Raw genomic sequence first — 5000 nt, forward strand, 5'->3', positions numbered from 1 at the left:
TCAAGACCATGGTCTCAGATTTAGAGGAGCTGATTCTCATCTGATTTCTGAGATCTTCAAGTGTAAAGTAATGTATGCAGATGCTGCTTTATAAATGCTCACAGTCACAGAGCTGCTAGGCTGATTCTGACAGACATGTTTGTTCTCGTTGGGGAACCGGCTTCTGTGACTAGCTGTTAGCTTGTCCATCAGCCACAGCTGCTCTGTACAACATGGAGTAAATCCCTCCTTCCAGATGAAAACGTGATCGGCTTCTTCTGTGTTCATGTTCACCGATACGATGTACAGTCGCGCTGGTTACTGTTGCCTTGTTTGGAGAACAAAGAGGCGATGATCCCTCCGAGCGCCGCGTGGGAACTCTGCGGAGAACGGCTCCTAATCCGTTAAACGCATTCTGTCAGGAATATTTCAGTTTTCATTCCTCTGTTTTTGGAGCTGATTAAATGTTAAATGACCATCTTCCAGCTGCTGGGTCATACACAATAAACAGATGATCCTGGAGCTCTCGTGGGAGGCCTGTAATTAGTGGTGATCCTGTCTTGCTAAGCCCCCCCGATGGGAGGAAACGGGAGTCGAAGCGTCGTCTGGATCAAGGCCATGCTGAGATGTTTCTGAAGAGCTTCTGCTCCGTTCCTCACTTCCAAACCCGTGAACACAACATCCAGACACAAAGCGTGCTCTGATGATGGGTGAGTGTGTGCTGACAGCACCTGCAGGGCTGCTTTGTCTCTCACATTCAGACGTTACTGCGGAGACGTTCATTTTTCATTTAAGCATCAAAGGACTCCCAAACATGAACCATCAAGAGAAATAAAGACGGGCAACGCTCCTTTACTTCTGAGTGTTTGGAACCAGAGAAACATTTTGATTTCACTTATCTTCTTTAATCAGGCAGCTCGAGCTAAAGCAACACTGGAGATCATGCCAAGCGTGCTTTCATGTAGAAACAAACATTCTGCTTCTTTTAGCAGCCGGCCCGCGTCATCCTGGCAGCCCGTACACACCGAGGAGCTGTTGCTGTTCACATTCATCTGTTTCTGTTCACTGATTTCCCAGGAGCTTTCCCTCTGCATCGTCTGGACATAGCAGGGGAGCACGCTGTCAAGGCTGATCAGAGGAGGCCACCTCTGTGTGTGTGTGTGTGTGTGTGTGGGGGGGGGGGGGCACAGGAGTGACGAGCTGGCCCTGGTTCAGCCCATCTCAGTAGTCCCAGTCCGAGCAGACCGTCCATCATCCGGATCTAAAAGCATGGTGCTCGGCTGACAGATATGTCTAAGCTCCCTAACCTCAGCAATCTCCAGCAATGGACCCTTCTGGAAGCTGCCAAGTACTCCGAAAATAAAGTGTTTTAGGTACGCGTGTCCTCAAATCCAAAATGTTATTCAGAAATTCAACAGTTGAGCTCTGGAAGCCCAAAAAACAAAGCTGATGGGAGAAATGCTTGCAGGTCTGATAAGAGCCACCAGAGGGATCTAAGACGTGTTCAGGAAGTTTAAAACGATGCTGTAACATGGTCGAGCTCTTCTGAGCATCCAGAGTCTTCCACACGACTCACACGCTCTTTAAAACAGCGCTAATAAACACGTCAACTCAGAACAGTCTCTGAACTACATTTAGCTGCATTGTGGAAAAATTAGAGATGTTTCTTGTAAATGACAGGAATGCTGCATGTCTGACTCTTCTGCCTTTAGGCCCATTTTTACAGGTAGGAACAAATTAGAATAACATGTCTGATCTTCAGACACGCCTCAGACTGTTACTGACATCAGTTCCTGACAGACGTAGGCTCAGGACATGCGGAAAATATCAACAGACAGTTGCAGGTTTGAATCCTGGCCACAGCTTTTCTGAATGGAGTTTGTTCTCCTGTTACACGTGTGGAGTTAGCATGTTCTCCTATTACATGTGTGGAGTTAGCATGTTCTCCTGTTACACGTGTGGAGTTAGCATGTTCTCCTGTTACACGTGTGGAGTTAGCATGTTCTCCTATTACATGTATGGAGTTAGTATGTTCTCCTTATACATGTGTGGAGTTAGCATATTCTCCTGTTACATGTGTGGAGTTAGCATGTTCTCCTGTTACACGTGTGGAGTTAGCATGTTCTCCTATTACATGTGTGGAGTTAGCATGTTCTCCTGTTACACGTGTGGAGTTAGCATGTTCTCCTGTTACACGTGTGGAGATAGCATGTTCTCCTATTACATGTATGGAGTTAGTATGTTCTCCTTATACATGTGTGGAGTTAGCATGTTCTCCTATTACATGTGTGGAGTTAGCATATTCTCCTGTTACATGTGTGGAGTTAGCATGTTCTCCTATTACATGTGTGGAGTTAGCATGTTCTCCTATTACATGTGTGGAGTTAGCATGTTCTCCTATTACATGTGTGGAGTTAGCGTGTTCTCCTATTACATGTGTGGAGTTAGCATGTTCTCCTATTACATGTGTGGAGTTAGCATATTCTCCTGTTACATGTGTGGAGTTAGCATGTTCTCCTATTACATGTGTGGAGTTAGCATGTTCTCCTATTACATGTGTGGAGTTAGCGTGTTCTCCTATTACATGTGTGGAGTTAGCGTGTTCTCCTATTACATGTGTGGAGTTAGCGTGTTCTCCTATTACATGTGTGGAGTTAGCGTGTTCTCCTATTACATGTGTGGAGTTAGCGTGTTCTCCTATTACATGTGTGGAGTTAGCATGTTCTCCTATTACATGTATGGAGTTAGTATGTTCTCCTTATACACGTGTGGAGTTAGCATATTCTCCTCATGCATGTGTGGAGTTAGCATGTTCTCCTCATGCATGTGTGGAGTTAGCATGTTCTCCTATTACATGTGTGGAGTTAGCATGTTCTCCTATTACATGTGTGGAGTTAGCATGTTCTCCTATTACATGTATGGAGTTAGTATGTTCTCCTTATACACGTGTGGAGTTAGCATGTTCTCCTCATGCATGTGTGGAGTTAGCATGTTCTCCTCATGCATGTGTGGAGTTAGCATGTTCTCCTATTACATGTGTGGAGTTAGCATGTTCTCCTATTACACGTGTGGAGTTAGCATGTTCTCCTCATGCATGTGTGGAGTTAGCATGTTCTCCTATTACATGTGTGGAGTTAGCGTGTTCTCCTATTACATGTGTGGAGTTAGCATGTTCTCCTATTACATGTGTGGAGTTAGCATGTTCTCCTATTACACGTGTGGAGTTAGCATGTTCTCCTCATGCATGTGTGGAGTTAGCATGTTCTCCTATTACATGTGTGGAGTTAGCATGTTCTCCTATTACATGTGTGGAGTTAGCATGTTCTCCTATTACATGTGTGGAGTTAGCATGTTCTCCTATTACATGTGTGGAGTTAGCATGTTCTCCTATTACATGTGTGGAGTTAGCATGTTCTCCTATTACATGTGTGGAGTTAGCATGTTCTCCTCATGCATGTGTGGAGTTAGCATATTCTCCTATTACATGTGTGGAGTTAGCATGTTCTCCTCATGCATGTGTGGAGTTAGCATGTTCTCCCCATGTTCAGCAGATAGCACAAAAAGTCCCAGACAAAGAAGTCCTCTGCGGGGTAAAAAGTCCAGTTATACGTATAAAAGGTGAACAGTTCCCAGTAACAACTACAAGAACTCTGTTAAAATTCTTTACTTTGAAGAATTACATAGATTTGAATGGTTTTGAATACAATTTTGGTTTTATTTACATTCCATGTAATTTAACTGCCCCATTAAAGTGCTACACAATTATGAACATGATCTCAATCAAAGACACAACAGGGTTCAGGAGGCTGCAGAGACACCAGAATGGATGGATTCAATGTTTGTATGTGGCTGCCACTCCCTTCCTGACATGCAAACTCAGATGATTTGTTTAAGAGAGGAGGGAGGCTCATCTAAACCCAGCAGGAGAACCCTTTAGCGTCGTGCTGCAGGAGTCTACATTCCCTGATTTACATCAAAGCTTTAGGAAATGTCGAGCAACTTTTATACTCTTCTTAAAACCTGTAGAAGGCTCCTTTACTGTTAGTGAAGAGGTAGGTGGTCGTTTCTTTGTGTTGTTTTATGCTGAAAAAATGCTGTTTGTTCAGATGTCTGTGCTGTTTGCTGTCATTTATTCAGAACCCGGTGTCCACATTTTAGTTTTAACCTGCTTCAGCACACCTGATTTCCATTAGCAGGTGATTAACAGGCTTCAGCAACACCTGATGAGCTGCTGCACAGGTGCTTCAACCACTGGATCTAGTGTGTTGGAGCAGAGAAAGCACTAAAACGTGCTCTACGCTTCTACTAATGAACCTCTGTCATCATGCTGTAGTCTAACTTGGGGGTGTGTGGGGGTGCAGCTGCAGGGAGGCGACATGATTTAAAATAAAAGATGAGGAGCATCTTGTTTTCGGGTTTAGCTGCACAACGACCTTTCTGCTGTGTCTCAGAGTCAGTTTCATAAAATAAGCCGGCCTCAGCCACAGGCGCCGCATTTAATCCTGACTTTCTTTAACTTCATTAAGCTAGGCCTGTTCGTCAGTCCAAGCTAACACAAAAGTAGTACGTGTCTCCTAGTTTTTCATAAGCCAGTTTGGATCCATTCATGATTTAAACCTATTGTTACTGAAATAAGGTAGATTTAAGTTATTTAAATGTTATTCTAGTGACCAGACGTTCTACAGATTGGTGGAAAACTTGGATTACCAACCTCCTGCTGCACAGAGAAGCATTTATGATGGCATTGTTGAGCGTGATTAAACGGGTGAAAAACTAGAGTTTTTAATTCTGCTGTTAAGGTGGTTTGATGTTAGAAAAGTAAACGAGGTTAACGGCTAATAAACTACAACCTGCAATTTATTGCAGTTTACTTTTATTTGTTCAGCTGTTCTAAAAACATTTGAGGTGTGAAGTAAACTGCCATGAAGCTTGAAAAGTTAAAGTCCCATCAGTCGTCACACACACGTGTGTGTTTGAATTTTGTCCTCCACATGTGACCCGTCCCCTGGGGGGGGGGTTAG

At 43.8% G+C, this 5000-nt stretch overlaps 1 protein-coding gene across 11 annotated transcripts in view; it reads left to right on the forward strand.

The window, feature by feature from the left end:
• Nucleotides 1-5000, forward strand: part of LOC107373901 (rap1 GTPase-activating protein 1) — a 98337-nt gene that overhangs the window by 53945 nt on the left and 39392 nt on the right. Inside the window, exon 1 of one of the 11 annotated variants that reach the window (XM_054738001.2) lies at nucleotides 3353-4031. The exons of the other annotated variants lie outside the window; for them this stretch is intronic. The gene's annotated coding sequence lies outside the window, so the exon portion shown is untranslated. Of the gene's footprint in view, nucleotides 1-3352; nucleotides 4032-5000 lie in introns of those variants that run through there. 11 annotated transcript variants of the gene reach the window in all.

The sequence above is a fragment of the Nothobranchius furzeri genome, chromosome 10 (genome assembly GCF_043380555.1).
Source record: "Nothobranchius furzeri strain GRZ-AD chromosome 10, NfurGRZ-RIMD1, whole genome shotgun sequence".
NCBI lineage: Eukaryota > Metazoa > Chordata > Actinopteri > Cyprinodontiformes > Nothobranchiidae > Nothobranchius > Nothobranchius furzeri.